General features: G+C 38.3%; 1 protein-coding gene across 2 annotated transcripts in view; it reads left to right on the forward strand.

Moving 5' to 3' along the window:
* Window positions 1-578: 578 nt before the first annotated feature.
* Window positions 579-24,561, forward strand: part of SNTG1 (syntrophin gamma 1) — a 1,290,858-nt gene continuing 1,266,875 nt past the window's right edge. For both annotated transcript variants that reach the window (XM_073631576.1, XM_073631575.1), the window contains exon 1: window positions 579-1,280. The gene's annotated coding sequence lies outside the window, so the exon portion shown is untranslated. The remainder of the gene's footprint in view (window positions 1,281-24,561) is intronic.

A 24,561-nucleotide genomic window follows, 5' to 3' on the forward strand; every position in this document is an offset into this window, starting at 1 on the left:
GTGTATGCAACATAAGACTTCATTCACACTGACATTGGCAAGCTTGTGGTTACATGTGTTTATAGGACTTTTCTAAATGCATATATATGCATATAATGATTTTCACTAGTAAAATTCAAACTGTGCATTTCCCTGTGCTTAGGTGCATTCAGTTTACCTGCAAAATTAGAATTCTGTGTTACCAGAGTGAGATTAGATACTCTAAATTTGCCTAAACACATTTTTATTTGAAGCATCATGGAAATTTTTTTTTTTTTTCTTTAATTCGAGGATTATTAATGTATATTCACTCACTGCAAGAATTGGAGCCATTTTAGCTCACATCAGTTGTATTTGCGGTTAATCATTGTTTTTGATTAATGCTTTTTTGTACACAGACCTCAAAATATTTTATTTATGTAATAGATCTTGTAGTTGTAGCACAGTAGCGTTTAACAGCGCAGCACCTCTCCATTTGCACATTTATAAACTCATGTAAGTGACTGTGAATGTACATAAGGTGAAATACATCTAAATGCAAGAGAAATTAAAATGGAAAACATTACTGTATGTTTATTTATTCTTCCCAGATAATTCCCCTTTGTTTAAAACAACCTAAATGCAGGGGGCTATTATAAATGTAGCCTAACAGTAGAAAAGTTTGGAAAATAAACATAAATAAATAATAATAAAATCAAAAGCACAAAAAAAAAATTTGGATCTAGCCATGATCATTCCAGCCTGGACTGCATAAATAAAAAGAGCCAATACCCCAGAGCAGGATTGTAAAAATGTCATGGTTGTATGAAATCAGCGCTCTTCCCCTCTCGCTGTGTGTGCTGTAAACCTTGTGATGCAGGATTTATGGCACTGTGCTGTAAAACAGTCCATGTCACGTTTTGTGAACTGTCACTAGAGGCGTGCCTGCCTAGAGATGGAGAGCTCAGGCAGAGAGCAGAATTGCAGCTGTGTGGTGCTGAGCTGCTGCTGCTGCTCTTCCCAAGCACTGTGTGCAATGAGATGGCAATAGAAGTGCTGCAGTTCCATTCTTCCAGTCCTAGCTGCTGGGGCTTTCTCTCCCCCTTGTCTGATCTCTGCTGAATAGCAACTTCCAAATCATCAAAAGGAGAGAGTCAGCCTGTCTGACAATGGATGTCCGGGGCAGAAAAGACACAGACAAGATCACTGAATAATCAGGATGAGCCTGAGCACCTTTTGGAATTAGATTACCCCGGCTAAAGGAGTGGATGCTTTCACTTGTTTTCAAGGATTGCTCAATTATTACCGCATGCAACTGGCTGGTGAGTGCAAATGATTATAGTCTTTTTCAGCTGTGTTGCTGGCTCTTCATTATATGTGTGTGCTTTCTTCCCCGCATGCAATAACAAGGCAAGCACACAAGATTCATGTTTCTCCTAAATCCTAAAAATAGCAGACTTTCACACTTTCTCTCGTCCTTTAGCATGCAATCCATGTTCACATGCTAGAAGTGCTGCATACTACCTAAAAAATAGTTCCAGCTCTCTTTTTTACAGAGTACCTGCAAGACTTTGGAGCTTCCAGCGTTCAGCAGATTTGCATTTCATATATTTAGCATAAATCTGCATGTATTTGCATAACCTGAAATGCATTAGTCAGTCTGGCACTTCTATATATTGCATACGTGGATCTAACCCTGATCATGCCCTAGAAATAAAGTTTTCACGTTACGAATGAAATTGTTAACCCTTGCTTTAGAACATGGTGATTTACAGCACAGGCGCATGCAGTAGGTGTAAGTCCTTCTACAGTGATCCCAAAATACTGTGTACATGAAGGCATCGTCCTTGATAAATATTCAGTTAAAAGCAAGTAAAGCAGTTATCCAGATTTATAGTGCACCAGTGACATTATACTAAGAGCTTGATCAATTCCAATCATTTCTGTGTAGGAGGTTTTAGAAGGCTTGCTGGTTCTTATGGGCTTTATAAAACTTGGAAAATGATTTCTCTTTCAGTGTTTGACACTGAATTGTAGCGCAACACACAATGCAGTCCATGGGACCAGAAGTAATGTGTGCTGAATTTGAATGATTGGGCTGCATAGCAGTGTGCTATTTGGAAAAGTCGGAGAAAGGTACAGAAATAAGGCTTTTTAATTGCTTCACATGTCAAAGAGGTAACCACGTATGTTTCAGCTATTTTCTCTCCTTTACTTGTGGAACGAAAAGTGATTTTCTAGAAATAAGATTAATACATCATTGTGATTATGAGTCGAGGATTTTTCTTGATCCGCTGACATGAGATCAGGCTTGCAAACAAATCGAGCGAAGATGTGAATGGTTTGCCTGTTAGCTGAGCCTTTCCTTCAGGCGCATAGACCCTAATGAAAATGTTTGCTCTGTGGAACTTGCTCTCTTTTTTGTGCTGTGGGTCAGCAGGTGAAGCAAGAGGAAGTAAATGCATTACAAATGGAAATGGAGGTCTAGAGCTTGGCATGAAAGCAGGATATCACAGGCGGCTGATTTAATAAATGATAATCTGAGGTTGTCACTACATTATGCTCCATCTAGTGAAATATTTAATACGGTTAAATATTAAAGCGTGGCTGTAATATATCTAATTCTGACACGTATTGTTCTCCTAATAATCCAGGTTCTTTTTAAACATATTTTTTTTGCAGTAACCCTCAGAGAATTGCCATACCAAATGGCCTGTTTCATGTAAAGAATTACTGACATTATCACTACTTTAAAGCTTATAAAAAGGAAGACTTGTTTATAATTGCATATGTTCAATGGACACACTAACATCTCTTTTATTGAGTAGCTACTTGTCTTTTTTGTAGTTTTGAAACCAATATGCTGCTATAGTTCTGATGAGATACAATGGAAATGTACAATAAAAAAAATACTGATGGTAGCTATATCATTAATCATTCAAATGAGTTATATTGAATTTTTTACTCTTTCCTTTTGCTGCTGCTGGTGCTAATGAGGTGCTGCATAGTTTGAGTAAACATCATATCACGTTTATGACATATAGAAGAATCCTGTAGAATGAAATGTTATTATTTTTATTGTTATTTTTATTGTTTATTTTTGAATATGCTCAGGCTGATAAAAAAAAGACTTCCAGTCTCCATTCGACAAGTGTCCCAGGAATCTTTCTATAATACCGTTGTTAATTAGTGTGCACAGGCATACCGACTGTCTCCCACATCAGTCTCCCCTCCAGAGAGCTTGCATTCTTTGTATGCTACAAATGATATTGTAAAACATTCTCGCATGTCAAAGTCAGATTGAAATTACATCACATTCCCTCAAGAAAGAAAATAGATTGATTGGTAACCAAGAGTGGCTTCAATGGAAATGGAAAAAAAATAATAATGGAGAGATTAAAAAAGCAGCAAAACTGCAAAGCAGAACCACTTGATTTTGGCTTAGAAGGCTCATAACCAGTTTGGGAAGCAGAACAAAAAGTATGACATTGTATTAGACACTCCAATATATAAAATTCAAGAGAGAAGCAGAAAGATATTAAAATCCTCAAGAAAGAATTTATTTAGTTAGAACTAATCTTAAAGTCAGGCACTCTTGCAATACTTGGTCTTAAAGTGTTCTCATATGGGTTTTCAATATATATTGTTTTTGCTTTCTACTCTTTACTTTTGACAGCTGTCAGCTAACTTACACATATGTGCCCACATGCCACATTTAAAAACTGTTTCACTTCCAAACCATGCCCCTGTCTGAATTTCCTTACATGTCAGGATAACTCATAGATGTTGTCATTGCTGACTTGTTTTTAAAGTGCAATCTACAGGACTGTCATCTTTGGCAAGTGACTGTCCAGGAACAAGCCCATATGTAACAGGTATGGAACACAGTATATGTTAAGTTCAGGTCATTGGCTCACTGAGTAGAGCTTGTATCTCCAAAAAGCAAGTAAGCCCTAGCATGATTCTCTCCTGTCCAGTTGACATTAGTGAAGCAGTGATTAAACATGACTGCCTTAACCAATACCAACAAGATAAGGATGTTTTCTATATAGAGCATCTGGTTGCTGGGCAATCAGGAGTCACACATATGTTAGATGTAGAAAAAAAATGCATTTCTGAGTAGGTTAAGAATGGTGGAATAAGAAAGTGTTTGTCAATAATGAGTGGGTTTATGATCAATAGAAGTGGTTCCTGTAATACGTTATACAAGATATGATGTCTGTATGCACCTCAAGAACTGTCATTGAATATCAGGTTGACTATAAAACCTCTCTGCAAAGAACTGAATTTGCTTGATCTAGCTTTACTTGGTGAATGTGGATTTGCTAGTATTTAGTACTAAATTCTTTCAAAACGTCTCAACATAAGAGAGGGATTTTCTCAAATGTGGCAAACTATTCAAACATGTATCTCCATGTTTAACTCCTAATGATTGATGATAACCCTCTTGGGCTTATTAAAGCTGAAACCTTTGGAAGGGTGTTAACCAATAGAAACTGTCCAGACTGCATTGTTACTTTGTAAAGCTTCACCTACCCATATTGTATGTATCTGGACATGCTGATACTGTGCATACTAGACAGTACTTTTTTCAATGAGCTGCCTACATAAAATGGTCATACATGATCTCTGCAAAGTGAGCTTCTTTTTTTATCTCTTCTTGGGAAATTTTGGATGTTTTGCAGGGCATGGAAATACCAAAACCCTAATTTTTCCATCACAAACAACACCTTTTGCATGGTACATTTACACATTCCATTTAGCATTGCTGAACAAAGCTCTTTTATATGAAATTTAGGTAAAAAAAAGAAAGGAGCGCATTGTGTCTAGAGAAATGGGACTTCTAAAATATCGTTTGTGGATGTTTATTAAAAAATGAGCAACATATACATCAAGCCAACGCATTTCAGGGAAATAGATTAATGCCTATACAACTAAAGCAGCATTCCTGCCATTCAGAAACCTTGTTCCAACATAATTACTCATGGGAATTGTTCCCACCAAATAGTACGCAGCAACAGAAGATATAGACAAAAGTAATTCTGCGCTGCCAAAGTAAAAATAAGCAGCTAACACAACCAACAAGGGTGATAACAATAAGATACAAGATAAGTGTAGCGCTATGAAAATATGAAAAAGTCCAATGTCATAAACATTAAACTGGCAGTTCAAAGTAGAGCTGACAAAGAAGAGTCTTCCTGAGGAATAGGATGAAAAATCTTCAGGAACTAGACACTTCAAATTCATACATCATCTGGAGTGAAAATATACACATCACCACCAAAAGTGAAGAGGCTTACTGGATTGAGTGGACCCGCCAGGGCATACGCTGAGAGGGGTCAGATAGGCTTAGGTGGTGAGTGTCTGCAGACGGCCTGGAGGAGCGATGAGGTGGCTCTCACATTGCTGTGTCAATCAAACCGATGCCAGAACCGAGGAGTGTGGAACAACTGACACGTAGATTGAGTCCCTCGGAGCGGTGTTGAAAACCAAATGGTGATGATGGCAAACAAGAAAAGAAAGGAAGGGCCAAATAGTGTAAATTCTTATAAAACTGAAAATTTTATTAAAATGGGTATACACTCACATGCAGATCCATTAAAAACAGCGCTGTGATAAAAGTGGCGACAGTGGGGTAGGACCTTGTTAGCCATCATCACCATTTGGTTTTCAACACCGCTCCGAGAGACTCAATCTACGTGTCGGTTGTTCCACATTCCTCGGTTCTGGCATCGGTTTGATTGACACAGCAACGTGAGAGCCACCTCATCGCTCCTCCGGGCTGTCTGCAGACACTCACCACCTAAGCCTATCTGACCCCTCTCGGCGTATGCCCTGGCGGGTCCACTCAATCCAGTAAGCCTCTTCACTTTTGGTGGTGATGTGTATATTTTCACTCCAGATGATGTATGAATTTGAAGTGTCTAGTTCCTGAAGATTTTTCGTCCTATTCCTCAGGAAGATTCTTCTTTGTCAGCTCTACTTTGAACTGCCAGTTTAATGTTTATGACATTGGACTTTTTCATATTTTCATAGTGCTACACTTATCTTGTATCTTATAGTACGCAGCAACAGCCCTGTAGAAGGGAGTCTTTTCCCCTGAAAAGCGTTGGCTTGATGTACATGTTGCAAATTTGTAATAAATGTCCACAAACCATATTTAAAAAGTCCAATTTCTCTGGACACTGGGTGCTCCTTTCTTTTTTCATCTAAGCCTACAGGCTGAAATGACCTTAAAGTTGCACAGAAAAGGCAGCAGCCCAATTCCCTAGAGGGTCCATCTCCAACATCCATCACTGGGCACTATCCACCTGAATGCATTCCTTCTTTCTTGCCCACGTGAATACCGACTCAGGACCAGCCCACTTCAGTCAGTTCAGCGTGGTCTCCAACACAAGCTAGATACCCTTATATGTGAAAGAAAAGTCAGAGCGGTGAGAAAGACATGGGCTTTCACTGCTACAAAAAAATGCTAGTTCCCTTGGAGCCATAGAGCTCTCAGGTCATTATGGCAGCAGGGAACTACTAAGGTGTTTTAGATTACTTACACACAAATAACTTTAACATATCAGATGTGTTTACTTTATGCTGAACTTTCAGAGGTTCCACCCCCTCGCTAAAAATTGGTACGCACACTATTTAGTGCCATCCGATGGGCTATTGCCCTTAACTGGTGTGCTTCACTACATGGAAGCTATAAAACTGATGAAGAGGATACACCATACTGTTATGGATACCATGCATATCTTTGACCGTAAATGGGAATATTGGTCAGCATATTAATCATCAAATGTCTCTTTAAGTGTTATCTGTTATTTATGGATTGTTATAATAGTACAGTTCTACCATGATGATATACAGTAGGTTTCAGTAATTTATGCAAATTTTTTAGGCTATGCAACTATATGATGTAATGATTCTATTGTTTGTTAGCCATACATTTTTATTTTATTTTTTGGGCAGAGAGTTGGATTCTGACCAAGCGTACTCTGGCTTTTAGACAATATGTAATATTTCTCTTTTCTTTTTTTATGTATATGTTTGTATACTTTAATAAAAATGTTGGTAAACCAAAAAACAAACCCGGGGCAGGGATGCAGATCAGGAGTTCCTGATCTGCATACCTTGCTGCATGTTTGTTACTGGTTCGTGACTCAAAAACGACTGAAGCTAGGGCATCAGTGTATCATGCAGCAGTTAAAAAAGAAGGTCAGCAATGACATTTTCCATATTACCTTAGTGCAACTTAATAGGAAAATGTCTGCTTTCTTTATTATTTTTATTGTTTTTCTTTCCTTATTATTTTTTTTTTTTAGGATTTACAAAACTGCTATTTTGTGTGTGTGTGTGTGTGTGTGTGTGTGTGTCTAATCCCAGTATATTTTAATGTAAATTATGCTGAAGGCATAGGTTTGAGGAAATAAAAATAGGTATATTTGATGCTTTACTTTCACTCAAAAAAGTGTTTCTTTGTAATGAACATAGTAAGTATTTGGAGGGCACCTAAGTCTTTGATTCCCCCCATTAGTTGACTATTGTGGCTGCTTTCTTTATTATTTTTATTATTTTTATGTTTTATTTGTTATTTTTTTAGGATTACAAAACTGCTATTTTGTTTGTGTGCCTGGCTAATCCCAGTATATTTTAAAGTAAATTATGCTGAAGGCATAGGTTTGAAGAAATAAAAATAGGTATATTTGATGCTTTACTTTCACTCAAAAAAGTGTTTCTTTGTACTGAACATAGGAAGTATTTGGAGGGCACCGAAGTCTTTGATCCCCCCCCCCCCCCATTAGCTGACTTATTGTAAGCCTAAAGAAGGGCAAGGTGGGAAAAACTGTTTTTTTCTGGTAACAGTTTTTTTTTTGCAACAAATTTATCACATTAAAAAAAAAACCCCTGAAAAATAACATTGGTGTGGTACAGCAAATCTACAATTCTTAGATGTTTAATGTGTTTGAGGTCATCAGCTTGCATGTGCACTGATTCAGGTGATTAATTAAACCCATGGGATTCACCCCTTCGCTGTTGTGTGTATAATATAATATGGTATACAATTAAATATATAATATATACAGTACTCTGTTAAATAGCTCATCAAAATTAACAATATATAAGAGTTATACCTTTCGACAGGTATAATTCTATGATGGAAATTGCAGATATTGAAGGAAATATGCAATTTGAAATACTTAAAACAAATTCTGTGACATTTTTCTAAAGCATTATACTTATTTCATAACTGAAATTATTTGCATTGTGCCTAAAATCTAATATATTACAAATGAAAGTGACTTTTTTCCCTCTGCAGTGTTCCTGAAATTCCATTACATGGCTGTACCCACGTCTCTTGCAGTGACCGTTAAAAGAATCTGTGGGTAACCTTTCATATGTATGTTAATAAGGTTTCCATACCTGCATTAATGTCTGCCAAGGTTTGGGAGAAATGGCCATATAATGTTCCTCCTTTCCATAAAATAACTTATATTTTAGGTTTCAAAATGCTGTTGCATTTACTGGGCAGGTGCCAGTTTACATAATCTAATGTCCTCGCTACGGTCCATTTGCATCAGTGCTTTTGATAATGCAGATACTGTATATCTGTCAATGAATTTGTAGCTATTTTATCATTTTGTTATTTTCATTCTGTGTGTTGAGTTGCATGTTTTTTTTTCATTGCAGTACAATCATGAACAATGTGTTGGTAAATGATGTCAATAAAGGTAAACTCTTTATATACAAAGTGGGTAAGGGTTAGAATGTTAGTTGGGTTTTTATCCCTCTCTGGTATGAGGGTATTCTGCTTATTTCCTGGCCAGTAACAGGAAGTGAGGTTAAATCTCCCCAGCAGAAGTAAAAATGTCATGGGTTTTACCATTTCCCCAATGTACCCAAAATGAAAAGATGTTGGCTGACGTTTCACTTTAACAACAATGTTAAACCCAAAGTCAATATGGTGAATGCATTCGTTTTCTTAAGCTTCTTAAGCTTCTTCCCTTCTGTTTTAACCTGGCCAGTAATATACTGCCCCTCCTGTCTTAGAGTGCCTACATGCTGGATGAATGAGAATCGGAGCACCTTTGGACAGCAGCATTGTCAGTCTGAGGGTAGGGGAGTGTTAGATGGACTAACAAATTTGAATACACTAACAAAATGAAGCCAAAATCCAGCTAATAATTTATAAGCAGTTACATCAAACAGTTTACATGAAACCTGTAGATAAATAAATAAAAGATAATCATTGTAAGCACCCCTGCCTTTTTTAAATGGTTTGTCTCATCTCTGTAACGGATACATTCTGCTGGAGAGCTTTTGAAAAACAACAGACTTACTGGCTGGATCACAAGATGAAAATAGAAGAAAGAAAGCCTAAAAAAAAGAAAATAAATGCAGTCATCACATCTAAAAAAATTATAAGTTGCATAATATTAAACGATAATTTCACCTTTTGGAACATGTTATATGTTCCACCGATATTTAGGGTCGAACATGTAACATGTTCCAGCTCCTGCTACCAATTCCGCCAATCTCTCCCCCATCTGTGACAGTGGGCAGGGAATCTTCTCCCCTGATACGGCTGCATCATTCATTCACAATTTCCTGTGAATGAATGAACTGCAATTACCGGGCATCCATTTTCGCTGGCGGCGCGTATTTCCTAATGAACTGCGAGGCCGCTGTTAAGCACCTTCACAGTTTATTGATTCTTCCTGCTCCCAAGTAACTGTCTGCCCCTATAAGGTCTGGGCTGAAAACTACCTTGAGAGTCTGCAGGAGGCCTACATTGAACCCATGTTTTGCTGATCATAGGTGCAATGCTCTGCATGCTCCCTAGGAAAAAAAAATCAATTTTCCTGCAAAAAAATGTGCATTTATTATTTTTTAAAAGGTGAACTTATCCTTTCAATGTTTGCTTTTGGGTTCAATTTCGCTTTCAGTAAAATCCAGAATTTAGGCAAAACTGTCTCATATAAATGGATCTTTCATTGATCATAGAAGAACAAAAATGTGATGTGAAAAGGAAAAAATGGAAGAGCTGACATCAACACCCAAGTAATTTCCAGCTGCAATTTTTTTAGTGCAGTTTACAAAATGAAAGCCACCATATGGCTATGGTTAACATTGCAGTTTTTATTTCATCATTTTCAAAGTGCTGGTTCCTGTTGCTCAGCCTTTGATTACTTGGCTAGCATTGATGCTACAAACATATATGATAAACCATTAGACATTTCTTCCAAGTTTCTACATGGCACCAGGGTCAAATGAATTGAAGCTGTCTTATTTGGAACATCTAATAATTCAGGTGAAGTTTTATATATGTGGTCACACCAAAGTGCTCCACCCCTTACTATGTAGCCCCCTCCTCTTTATATAACTATAAATGTAGAATAGTATTTTTTTACTATGATATATGTGAGTACAAATTAAGGGGCTGGCAGTCCAAAAAAAGCGCAAAAGTCAGTTCATAAGTCTGCCTGTGTATCTATGGCTGTAGCAAAAGTAGTCTTGCTACAAGGAGAGGACTTAAAGTCAAACTCCAGCCTTACTTCAGTCCTGCATGGTTGTACAAGCTCCTGTTGCTTGCTCTGATTTCACTGTGCATTATGAGCTTTCACAGTGTGCATTACAAGCTGCAGTAAGTAAGATAGTGTCTGCCTCATTTCCTAATTGGAGGACATCCAACATCAAACTAGCCCCTTTGATCCTGGCTTGCCATTTCTTTTATTGGATTTTAGTTCTTTCAGTTATGGAGGTTCAGTGTCACATGTTGATATTACCTACAGTGCTGCACGCAAATCCAGCCTGTCTAGGAATGCCTACTCCTCCAGACTGGTATCCACTCATCAAGCCCACTGCTTACAGAAAGGCCGAGGGCTCTTCAGAGATGTACTGAGGCAGGGTGTTGTGATGTTTTCAGGAAAATATGTACACCACCCTGATGTCCCCTCCCATCAATCATGATCTGCATGTATTGTATAGAGAAGCACAGAGGCCATGGTGACATTAAAAATGGAAAGGTTTTATTTATTTAAATGTTATTAGCATGCTGATGAGGGGGAAGGGGAAACCAGTGAAGGCAAAATATAGGCAGATTAAACTACAGCTTTAAGTTAGTAACAATAATGCATGGGGAAGGGGGTGCTGACCACTAAGCACTATTGCGGGGGGGTGGGGGTGGGCGCGCTGTCTGCTAAACACGATTTGCAAATGGAGACTTAATTACTGAGAACTATTGCATGTCCACTGAGCAAATGGGGGGGGGGCTTTCTGCTGAGCATCATTCCAAATGGGGGCTTCTTTGCTGAACTTCATTGCAAATGGGGCCTCTTTGCCAAGAACAATTGCCTATCCACTGGGCATCTCTGCAAAGAGGGTGCTTGTCCACTGAGCACCATTGCAAAGAGTGGCCTGTCCACTAAGCACCATTGTAAAGGATGGCTTGTCTGATGAGTGCTGTTTTAAAGGGGAGCACATCCTCTGAACATCACTGCAAAAGGGAGGCCTATCTGCAGAGCACCATTGCAAAAGTAACCTGTCTGGCGAATAGAATTGCAAAGGGGGCCTATCTACTGGACAACATTGCTAAGGGTTCCTGTCCACTGAGCACCTGTGCAATGGGGGCCTGTTCAATAAACAACTTAGCAAGGGGTGCCTGTCCACTGGGAACCTATTCAACGCAGGCCTGTCCACTGGGCACCTGCGCAAAGTGGGCCTGTCCACTGAGCACTGGGCAGGGGGAAGGGGGGCTGTCAGCTGACCCAGCTAGCTAATGTTGTAAAGGAGACATATCCATTGATCACCAATACAAAAGAGGTATTTCCATTGACCACCAATGTGGAAAAGGTGAAAATTGGAGGAGTGCATATACTGATTCATATTAGTAAGGACTATACATATAGTTCTCATATAACCACTAGTGATTAAGTGGTCTGTTATTAGGGTTGCAAAATTATAGGTGTCACAGTGAACTAAGAAGAACCAAGCATGGATGTCCCATCAATATTTTTCAATGTGATTAAACTGATGTCCTGTGTGTTCCCCAGTGTAACAGCTTTCACTTATTTACATTAATAAGAAAATTACCCATTTTGTAGATACATAATAATATGAAATAATATATATATTCAGTGGTGCTGCGCTAATCCTGGACACCCTTATTAGGAGCCTTAGGGTGATAGTAAGTGACTATAAAACTATAAAGCGCCAAAAAATGTCGGCAATAATCATACAAAATCCCACTCATAAATAAACAATAGTGATGGCTAAAAACAAATCAATGTGAGAATAAATAAACTATAAATTCATTCAAAAGTAGTGCCTTAAATCATTAATCCATAATTGTAACCATGTGCAAAAAAACAGATTATCTTTTTTAAGTGTAAACAATCATCACATCATAACACAAAATCTATGTGACTAAAATGAAGTGGCACAGGGAATAGCACGTAAAGTGACAAAGTGCAAGATGAAAAAAATTAATATACAACAATAAATAAATGTGAACCAGTGCAAAGTTCAGGGATAATCCGGAACTATAGCAAGCAATGATAATAAATAATGTGACTTGGATAATTTAGCATGCACCAGATGTGACAAAAAAGTTCTTTATAAATAGTAATGGTAGCGTCCTGGCATGCAACAGTCGCTCCGTGGTGTTTGATGTAAATCACACGGTGCTCAGCTTCGTGTAAGACCACTCATGTAAAAGATGGCCCCTTACCTTAAGGTAATAGGGCAAGCACATCTAACCAAGATCTTTACAGGGGTCCTCCTTGACGCAGTGCAGTAAGTGCATATGACCAAGAATCTTATGGGGGGTCCTCCTAGGATGCAGAGACCTATCCTCGCGGTCCTAGTTTCAGGGGGGTGGTTCCCTCAGTAATACAGGGGGATAAAAAACACACGGGGAGCCCCAATAGCGTAATACTATTTAAACCAGTAGCTTTATTAGGACGGGACAGGCTTTACATGCTGTGATAGTGTCACGAGCCCGCCGCTCGTTGGAGATAGGAACAAGACTGTTTGTTTTTATGTGAGTACCCATGTTTTACCTAATAAAGCTACTGGTTTAAATAGTATTACGCTATTGGGGCTCCCCGTGTGTTTTTTATCCCCCTGTATTACCGAGGGAACCACCCCCCGAAACTAGGACCGCGAGGATAGGTCTCTGCATCCTAGGAGGACCCCCCATAAGATTCTTGGTCATATGCACTTACTGCACTGCGTCAAGGAGGACCCCTGTAAAGATCTTGGTTAGATGTGCTTGCCCTATTACCTTAAGGTAAGGGGCCATCTTTTACATGAGTGGTCTTACACGAAGCTGAGCACCGTGTGATTTACATCAAACACCACGGAGCGACTGTTGCATGCCAGGACGCTACCATTACTATTTATAAAGAACTTTTTTGTCACATCTGGTGCATGCTAAATTATCCAAGTCACATTATTTATTATCATTGCTTGCTATAGTTCCGGATTATCCCTGAACTTTGCACTGGTTCACATTTATTTATTGTTGTATATTAATTTTTTTCATCTTGCACTTTGTCACTTTACGTGCTATTCCCTGTGCCACTTCATTTTAGTCACATAGATTTTGTGTTATGATGTGATGATTGTTTACACTTAAAAAAGATAATCTGTTTTTTTGCACATGGTTACAATTATGGATTAATGATTTAAGGCACTACTTTTGAATTAATTTATAGTTTATTTATTCTCACATTGATTTGTTTTTAGCCATCACTATTGTTTATTTATGAGTGGGATTTTGTATGATTATTGCCGACATTTTTTGGCGCTTTATAGTTTTATAGTCACTTACTATCACCCTAAGGCTCCTAATAAGGGTGTCCAGGATTAGCGCAGCACCACTGAATATATATATGATCTTTTAAGGTTTGGTTTGCACCTCTCGGTGTATGCAGCTTTTCCGTAGTACTTTTATTATAATTTTTTACCTGTTAGCGCGGGAATAACCCTTTTACTCTATTGTCAAATAATATGAAATAAGTTTGGTTGTGTTGGAAGGGATTGACTTTCTATTAACTTTGTCATACATTCAAACTTTAAATTTATAAACCACCAAAATATTCTCCCAGCAAATCTCTTGTCATTTATCGAAATTCTAACAGACATGTAATGTTCATTCTATATGCACACTCTGTTGTTGGCTTCAAAGGAAGATATTGAATCTTTCGTTTTCTTTTTTGTGTGTGAAGGCTACAAACAAGAATTTAAATTCAGAGGGCAAGAATTCTATGGGGTCAGTTGAGAGCTATTTGTCATTTGCTAAGTCAATCTACTTGTTCTTGTCAGCACTGAGCACAACTCATTGTTGAAGCTTGTACATTATTTTGTCCAAGTTATCTCAGGCCAACGTTTTGCCCTGTGGCCAGAGGTCAAAGAGCAGTGTGTAGGTTGTCATGTAAGCTGCAAGACAGAGAAAATCTTTCAGTGTACATGAAAATGGGAGAACCTATTTACTCTGATCTTGGCAAGTTGGTATGAGCTCCTGTATTAAATTGTTTTCTGCTATCTATTGCAGGTTGCTCAGCTATTGCTAAGACTCTCTTACTATGTATATCCTTTCAGTAACCATGTTTTAAGGTTGGTGATAATAAAAATGAAAAGTTGATAACTGACTTGACATCAATATTTGTATCCAATAGTAAGCCACCCAAAGGTAAACATGCAGTTTATTTTGTTAAAGTCCCTCTATAGGGAAAAATATTGAATTTCAGTAACTGTATGAAATGAATACATGTTATATTATTTAGTATATGAATTCCTTTTTTTATTTCACATGCTTATTTATATTTTTTATGCAGAAGTTTGGGAAAATCGTATACTGAAACACTGGCAGAGATGTTTGCAATGCTCAAAAAGAAACTATAGACATGTATATCCAGGGTTGCCATATCTTTTTTGGCCAGGCCCTCCCTGTATAGGATATCTTATATTTTGGAAGCTCTTGACAATATATTTGTTGTAGAGTTGGGGAGAACAGCAGTTTCAATTTGAATGTCTCTTATTTAGGTTGACCCTATACCGGCAGAATTTCATTAGAATCTTTTCTAAAAGTTTGTTTGATTATCTAAGATTAAAGGGTATACTTTGACACTCGGTTTCTACCAAAGCAGGAAAAAAAAATCAAGGGACAAGGATGGACAATTATGGTCAAATCAATATTTAATTAATTTGGTGTAAGACATGGTTCACAGAGTACAAAAGGTATGGACATAATGCCACAGAGTAAAGGACAGTCACATATTGAGACCTTGTCAATAATATTAGTCAGATAACAAAGTAAGACATGCTAGCTTACATACAAAACCATGATCCAAAGTTAAGACAGCTGCACAGAGTTATTTACTGATTTACTGATACATCAAACAGTAGTGCCTACTAGGCAGTGAGTGTCCATGGAACCACATCTTAAAATGGGAAGGGTAGAGAAGATAAGGAGAGGGAAGGAGTGGAGGAGGGTAGGGGAGGTCCTGGGAATTCAGAGAAGATGCAGACTGTAAGACAGATAGGAAGAAGGGCTAAGTGGGAACGCTAGGGTTGCAGTTAGGAAGAATCAAAATGAGAGGGTAAGAAATGTTTGAACCCTGGGTTACCACAATTTCATGTACTAATCCACTCTATGCTGTAGGACCAAGTCAATTTTAGCATCAATCATAGCTCTAGTAATCCTGGTCTTGGTCTTGGTTGTGTTAAGGAAGTATGTCTTCCAGGCCTTAGCTAAGGTTGGTAACAAACTATTTCCTAATAGTTGACTTTGTTCCCTGTAACTAGTCTTATGCTAAAGTAATTGTCAAAGGGTAATCTGGATGTAGACTGTTTGTTCTATGAAAATCGAGACATTTACCTGGTACTCAAATCAAAATTAATTCAAAATTAGTTGAGTCCATGAAGGAATGATCAAATGTTTAGATGAGCGATTTTTATACTTTCTTGTCCAAACAAAATTCTACAGGTATAAGGCTAGCATTAAAGTTCATCTAAAACTATATGTCCATCTAGGATTATCCTGTCAAAAACATTGCAGTGATTCCAGTAAAGAATGAACAGCATTGTCATGTTAAAGAAAGTAAATATAATAGATCCCCTCGCCAGATCAACACGTTATAAAGCTACCCGTTACAAGGGAGACTCAGAAAAACAAAACCTGCTGTGTTAATGCTAGTGACAGACTACATCGTATATATCATTTTGGATTTTGCCTATAGTTCAAACTATAAGCTATAAATGCTATAACTGTAACTAACATCTTTAACAATTTAAATGAAATAAAGTGAAATTTCAAGTAAATAGCTAAGTATACAGTTGTACAATTGAAATACATATGTTTGCTGGTTTGCCTTTTTGGGCAACCATTCTTATGATGCACACGTTATACAGTCATGCATGTCACTCTGCTACTACTTGAGTCAGATTTACTGCTTATTGACGGAGTTGATGATGCTGATTCAGAGTCTGCTGTCATTGTATGGAGGTGAAGAGGTGGCAAGGGAAGCTGAATAGCTGAACCAGAAAGAGTAATTGCTTAATCAGTGCTTAGTGTGTCACCTGTATAACTGTCCTGTGTGGAAATTACAGAATTAGATATCATTTGGCAGTATATCAGTAATATATATTTTATATTTATTTGGACTTTATATTAAGCTGTTTGCCTGGATGTTTGCTTTCACATTATGTAATAAGATTCTACTTTGCAAATGTTTTTAGAACGTTCTAATACCAATTGTAAAATGAGATAGAATCATTTTTAGTTTTTACATTCCTTCTTGTTTTTAAAAGCAATCAGCAGTTTGTGCTGTCTTTTTATTTCGATGGAAATTAGAGTGATACTTGATCTTTTCATTTTGACAAATGTTTAGACATTCAGTCAAATCCTAACTATACTTAAACCTGCTCCCACACCCATTCTATGCCTATTCTAACTACCCTGTAGAGGAAAGATGTCTATACTTGCCTATGCTAAGGGCACTCCAGACCGGTCACATGATAGGCTCCCAGCGAGTGACATCACCGCATAGGCTCTGCAGCTGTGGTTGATGATCTGTCCTCTTTACTAAAGCTGGCCGCTGGAGAGGTTATGTGACCAGACTGGAGCCCTCTCAGCATAGGTAGGTATAGAAAAGATAAGTATAGTTAGGATTTGACTAGACTTCCACTTTAACTATTTTGTTATTACAAAATATTTATTTTTACAAATAAACATTTGATAAAAATGAATCAGTAACATGTTAGCTGCAGCCAAACATCATATACATTAGCAGTATTTCTATTGTAACTATCTGTGACAGATTCCTATCTGTCAGTGGTTGCTAAGGAAGCAGAGGGTGCCAGCACCAGCCCAATCATTAGCAACCTGAGATGCTATCAAATCTCAATCATTTACTGTCTGGGAATCTCCAGCCATGTAACAATGGGGTGGATATAGAATGACATTACTGACCAAATATGGTTACATGGCCATATTTGGGCAATGGACTTGACCAAATCTGGCTATGCCCATATTTGCTCAATGACATAACCCAGTAGACCACTCCCCTTTTATTTACCTTTTTTAGAGTTGACCTGGGAGATGTAATTTGGAGCTTGTCAGTGTTGAGATCAGATGTGTGCATTAGTCAGCGGGGTTGTTTTCTTTTGGCAGTCGTCGGACATTGTAGAAGGTTGTATACATGGCATGTTAAGGGCATCCCGAGGGATATATTTAAAGGAATTTTGCGTTTTACTTCTGCCCTCAAAGCATTATTAAAAAAAAATACTTCTCTCTGCTAAACTGAATTATTATTATTATCATTATTATTTTTTGCTTTGGTGGAAATCCCACAGGGGGGTACCCATCCCCCATGCCATTTGTTTGACAATCCCTTGGCAGTTAGTCTAGAAAATGGATCAGAAACACATATTGTAGCAGAGGCTGGGAAAGGGTAGCTGAATAAGTAGTATATTAGAATATCTGTATTTAAAATGTGTATTTATTTTTGTATTTTCTAAGGAGCCTGCACTGTTTTAATGTGAAAACCTACCTTTTTCTCCTTTTTTGTACACACAAATATTATTAAATAAGAGTATTTATGATTTGTATTTTTGAATTGTTGGTGTAGCGCACTACCCCCGAAGGAGCTGCAGTTTGTGTGTTCTATCCATAATTCACATTTACCATCTAGCCCATCGCAGCCCATAGAAATAGAAAACAGTCCATATTGTAATTTTCTCTTGCTTTTATTGGTATAACATGAACTGGGATAGGAGAAGGATTTTCTGAGATGCTCTTTTGCTGCTTTATAATCTTTCCTTTGCCTTCTCTTGCAAAGACTTAGAACAATGCGGACTGTGGGAAGTCACTCTGAATGACTTCTTCAGTGGGAAGACAGGAGTAGATTTACTAGAGAATATATGATAAAGAGTCACTCTGAATAACTTCTTCACCTGCAGACTCTATTTGTGCTTGGAGCTTTACCGCCGCCTTTTGACCACTACTTCTTGTCTGTATAGTACTTCCAAGTTGAGCTAAGGAAGAGATTACTCTGAATAATTCCTCCCGCCTGACTGATAGGAATCCCGGGGAATTGTTGAACCCAAAGTCACAGGCCATCAACACCTGTCTCACTGACTTGCGTACCAACATCCCTCAGCCTCTGGTAGTATCGTTCCCCTGGGCTTTCACTCACTTGATCAAACTCACAAACGATCGAACGCCCAGTTTTCTTCCGTTTAGTTGCTACTTCTTCCGAATGGTTTCTCCATCCCTTCTCTCCAGTCTGGCACGCTCCCCTCCCTGCAGGGGGCATCCAGCAACACCAGCGACTACATGCTGTGCAGTGTCACTAACTCCTCTCCTCCATGTGTCCTGGTCCCCCCTCCTTCCCCGTAGGGGGAGGCTCTGCTTGGCTCCCCACAGGGGACCCTCTCTCTGGGCTCTCCCTTTCTGGAACTCCCTTGCACCATGTGACCCCAGCTTATATGAGAGTCCTTTTAACCCTTAGCCACAATTTTACCAATTAGCCATTACTGTTTTGTAAGAATCAGATACCATTGAATTCAATTGGGTCAGATTTGGTACTCAAACTTTAGTCATCTTCTGCAAACCTGCCTCAAAACCAGTCTCAGGTAAGTCCAGCTCATTCCTAATTAATATATATTCTTCATATCGAATTATTGACTGTAATTGCTGCTAGTATTAGAATTCACAGAGTAGTGTTGCCTACTACAGGGAAACACAACTAGAAGTGCATTATTTTCAGCATATGGAGTAGGTAGTGCTTTTAACATTATAAGACTAGAACTCAAAATGTGCTGGAAGGGGGCTCTTCGATGAAAGAAATGCCATCATGACCCTCAAGAGATGGCAAGTACCTGAATGAGAGACTATTATCTGTGTAACCTGTTATTTGTTATCAGTTAAGTAAATGTTATTTTTTCATAATTTTTTGCTATGTGGGTGTTATTTCACTGGTACTATGTTGAAAGGCTTAAATTACACATATAATCAGTTTCCTTGGGGTCATTACAAATTAACTTAATTGGAGATATCTTCAAGATCTGATAACTAAATTAGGTCTAAGCACCGAGCACTATAGCGACATGTCCATTTTCTTACTCAGTCATTTGCATTTATGCATTGTGAATAGCCCTAAATAGCAGGAAATCAAATTTACCATACCATAACATGATACTACAAATTGCTGCAGAAGACTTGAAGTCAGATACATCCACATGTCTCCTGCTTGCTGCAAAGTGATAGTTTTATAACATACTGTACATATTACATTTTTTACATGTACCTGTCTGAAGAGAAATGTTATGTGCATGTATTTACATTATATATACATTATGTACATGATATATTTTCCATTACATTCTGACGTTATTTGGGACTCTGACAGATTCAGTGAAATTTATTTACTAAAGGAAAAGAAATAGTTCACTTAGCAAAATGAAGGCCTCTTGAACCCCTTAGGGAAAGGGAGCCCTGACTGATGGAAGTGTGGCTATCTAGTACAATGGGCATTGACCTAACACAGGAAGGTTAAAGCAGAACTAAACACAACAAAAGTAGTTACATTCCTAGGCATGCCAGGATTGCTAACTCAAATTTGCTTGTGCGCTCAAGCAAACTGTAAAACCATCACATGGCTGGAGTCCTAATTGATCACATGTATAGCATCATGGAAGTTGCAGATAAAACAGAGGCTAAGATGGCAGCTTCCTTGGCTGAAAAAGATAGGAGGGTTTAGTTCCAGGAACAAAGATATAGCTATATTGGGCATTTGACGGTGGCCTCTGGATATATATAAAAGTACACAAAGATATCAAATAGAAAAAGACAGATTATGTATTAGTACAAAAGACATATAAGATCAAATGTAAATATTAAAATATTAGGGCAACATAGAGCCCAACCATACAAAATCCGTACAGAGATAATCAGTCAGACATAACTTGGAGCTTGCCTACATGTTTTGCGGTATCCACCACTTAATCGGGGCTTTGGTCTCCATATCTGACTGTAAAGATTTAATAAGTGTAAACAAAATACAGTGAATATATATAATGCAATTTACAACTAATCATATATAAAACAATGCCCTGTCCCATGATCTAGAGGGGGAAAAAAAAAGAAAAGTTCCACTTTACGGATAACATACACAATCTCACAAAAGTGAGTACACCCCTCACGTTTTTGTAAATATTTTATTAAATCTTTTCATGTGACAACACTGAAGAAATTACACTTTGCTACAATGTAAAGTAGTGAGTGTACAGCGTGTATAACAGTGTACATTTGCTGTCCCCTCAAAATAACTCAACACACAGCCATTATTGTCTAAACTGTTGGCAACAAAAGTGAGTACACCCCTAAGTCAAAATGTCCAAATTGGGCCCAAATGTCAATATTTTGTGTGGCCACCATTATTTTCCAGCACTGCCTTAACCCTCTTGGGCATGGAGTTCAGCAAAGCTTCACAGGTTGCCATTCGAGTCCTCTTCCAGCGCTCCATGACAACATCACCGAGCTGGGGGATGTTAGAGACCTTGCACTCCTCCACCTTCAGTTTGAGGATGCCCCACAGATGCTCAATAGGTTTGGAGACATACTTGACCAGTCCATCATCTTTACCCTCAGCTTCTTTAGGAAGGCAGTGGTTGTCTTGGAGGTGTGTTTGGGGTTGTTATCATGTTGGAATACTGCCCTGCGGTCCAGTCTCCGAAGAGAGGGGATCATGCTCTGCTTCAGTATTTCACAGTACATGTTGGCATTCATGGTTCCCTCAATAAAATGTAGCTCCTCAGTGCTGTACCATGACACTCCCACCACCATGCTTAAATGTAGGCAATACACACTTGTCTTTGTACTACTCACCTGGTTGCCACCACACATGCTTGACACCATCTGAACCAAATAAGTTTATCTTGGTCTCATCAGACCACAGGACATGGTTCCAGTAATCCATGTCCTTAGTCTGCTTGACTTCAGCAAACTACTTGCAGGCTTTATTGTGCATCATCTTTAGAAGGGGCTTCCTTCTGGGATGACAGCCATGCAGACCAATTTGATGCAGTGTGCAGCGTATGGTCTGATCACTGACAGGCTGACCCCCCACCCCTTCAACCTCTGCAGCAATGCTGGCAGCACTCATACATCTATTTCCCCAAAACAGTCTCTGTATATGAAGCTGAGCATGTGCACCCAACTTCTTTGGCTGACCATGGCGAGGCCTGTTCTGAGTGGAACCTGTCCTGTTAAACCGCTGTATGATCTTGGCCACCGTGCTGCAGCTCAGTTTTAGGGTATTGGCAATCTTTTTATAGCCTAGGCCATCTTTATGTAGAGCAACAATTCTTTTTTTCAGATCCTCAGAGTTCTTTGCCATGAGATGCCATGTTGAACTTGCAGTGACCAGTATGAGAGAGTGAGAGCGATAACACCAAATGTTACACACCTGCTCCCCATTCACATTTGAGACCTTGTAACACTAATGAGCCACAGGAAAGGGCTAATTGGGCCCAATTTGGACATTTTCACTTAGGGGTGTACCCACTTTTGTTGCCAGTGGTTTAGACATTAATGGCTGTGTGTTGAGATATTTTGAGGGTACAGCAAATTTACACTGTTATACACGCTGTACACTCGCTACTTTACATTGTAGCAAAGTGTCATTTCTTCAGTGTTGTCACATGAAAAGATATAATAAAATATTTACAAAAATGTGAGGGGTGTACTCACTTTTATGAGATACTGTATTAGGGGTTATTGTGGATTGCATGCTTTAACCCTTTCAATGCCAGGCCCTGCTTTCTATTTTTAACCTCAGGGGGCTAAACCATTTTTGCTATTTTTTCTTTTTTTAATTGTTTGCTATTTTTCTTTACATACAGCTTTGAAAGTTTGTAAAACACCCATTAAACCATATACTTTCTGAAAACATAGAACCCCCCCTCCCCCAAAAAAGAAAATGCTGCTGATTTTCTACATCCCATGATAGTTGCACAAGTGTTAATCAAAACAATATTTTCTAAAAATAAAATCATTATTATTAACTTATACAATTTCTACTACAGGTATATCTAAAATAGAAAATGGTATTGAGTTAATAAATAACAAATATTTGTACATTTTAATGTTTGCCTTTTTTGTGAAATGGTGAAAGGTGGACAAAACTGTAAATAAGCATCTTATGCCGCGTACACACGATTGAAATTTCGGCCCGCAAAAGACTGATGAGAGTTTTTTGTCAGAAAATGCGACCGTATGTATGCTCCATCGGACTTTTGCTGACCAAATTCCAGCCAGCAAAAGATTGAGAGCATGCTCTCAATTTTTCTGTCAGGGAAAGTTCCTATCCGAAAATGCGATCGTCTGTGGCAATTCCAACACGAAAAATTCCTACGCATGCTCTGAAACAATTTGACGCATGCTCGGAAGCATTGAACTTCATTTTCTTGGCTCGTCGTAGTGTTGTACGTCACTGCCTTCTTGACAGTCGTAAGTTCAGCGAACTTTTTGCGTGACCGTGTGTATGCAAGGCAAACTTGAGTGGAATCCCGTCGGAAAAGCCGTCATATCTTTTTCCAACAAGAAGTCCGATCGTGTGTACGCGGCATTACGCAAACATTTGGAGGCTGGTTTCACACATTTTTGTATTGTGGTAATGCTTGAACCACAGTGGGGGTTATTTACTGTGCACTTTGCTCTGCACTGCAAGTGCACTTGAAAGTGCACTTGGAAGTAAAGTCACTGTAGATCCGAGGGGGACATGCAAGGAAAATAAAAAACAGCATTTTAGCTTGCACATGATTGGATGATAAAATCAGCAGAGTTTCCCCTCATTTCAGATCTACCCCTTAGATTTAGAGCGACTGCACTTCCAAGTGCACTTGCAGTGCAAAGTGGATTTGCCTTTCGTAAATAACTCCCCCTGTTTTCTTCTGTAGTGTCATCCATTTTGAATGGCCCCATCATCAAACATTATCGACACATTGAAACACATGGGAACCACCTATGCATTGTGGTGTGTTGCATAGAAAAGAAAAAAGTTCATGTCAAGTTTATGTGAGTTGTTTATTACTGGAATCCCATTCAAAATTAATGGACTACTGTAAGACAATACATGTTAAAAGGAAATTGTCACCTCGCCCATTCAGGGAAAAGTGACAGTGTCTATAAAAAGGCCTCCCAATCTACTGACACCTTCACGTTGATCCCCAGTCAGCTAGTGTTTGTGACTGCATCTCATCAAAATGCATGTGGTAATGAAGCTCCTTAGAGCCCCTTCAGAATTTTGCATTGAGGCATGTGTGTTAAAATATTCACAAGCATGTGATTTAATGTGGATCTGTTTCTATGTATCCATTTAGTTTGGATTTAATTTTGGAGTTCATTGTTAGATATGCTGTTTGATATTGTTTGACCCTTTGGAGACAAAGCCCACCCCAATGAGGGAGGAGCAAAGGATTCTCATGTAATTATCAGTTACATATAACATGGTTAGCTTTAAAGGTCCAAATGTTTTGGCTCAGAGGAAGAGGGTTCTACCTTCAAAACGTATAAATCCGCTAGGATACAGGTGGCGTCCTTCGAAGCCTAGGGACGTGCTTAATGAATCAATCAACTTCAGTGCTGATGTGTACCTTGATAGGCTTTGCTTAGCATACTATTTGTGAGTAGACTCATTTGTGTTTTACGCCCTTCATGACCAGGCCACTTTTTGCTATTCAGCGCTGTTACTTTAACAGGTAATTGTGCGGTCATGCAACACTGTACATAAAATTTATTTATTTTTTTCACACAAATAGAGCTTTCTTTTGGTGACATTTGATCATCACTGGGTTTTTTTTTTTTTTGCTATATAAATTAAAATAAAAAAAAAAAAAACAAAAAACAATATTTTCTACTTTTTGTTATAAAACATATCCAATGAAATCAAATATCTTTTAAGCCAAAATGTATTCTGCTACACGTCTTTGGTAAAAAAAAATTCGAATAAGTGTATATTAATTAGTTTGTGTGAAAGTTATAGCATCTACAAACTATGATATATATTTTTGAAAATTGATCAATTCTGATGGACTGAGGGTCTC

The sequence above is a fragment of the Aquarana catesbeiana genome, linkage group LG05 (genome assembly GCF_042186555.1).
Source record: "Aquarana catesbeiana isolate 2022-GZ linkage group LG05, ASM4218655v1, whole genome shotgun sequence".
In the NCBI taxonomy this organism is placed as follows: domain Eukaryota; kingdom Metazoa; phylum Chordata; class Amphibia; order Anura; family Ranidae; genus Aquarana; species Aquarana catesbeiana.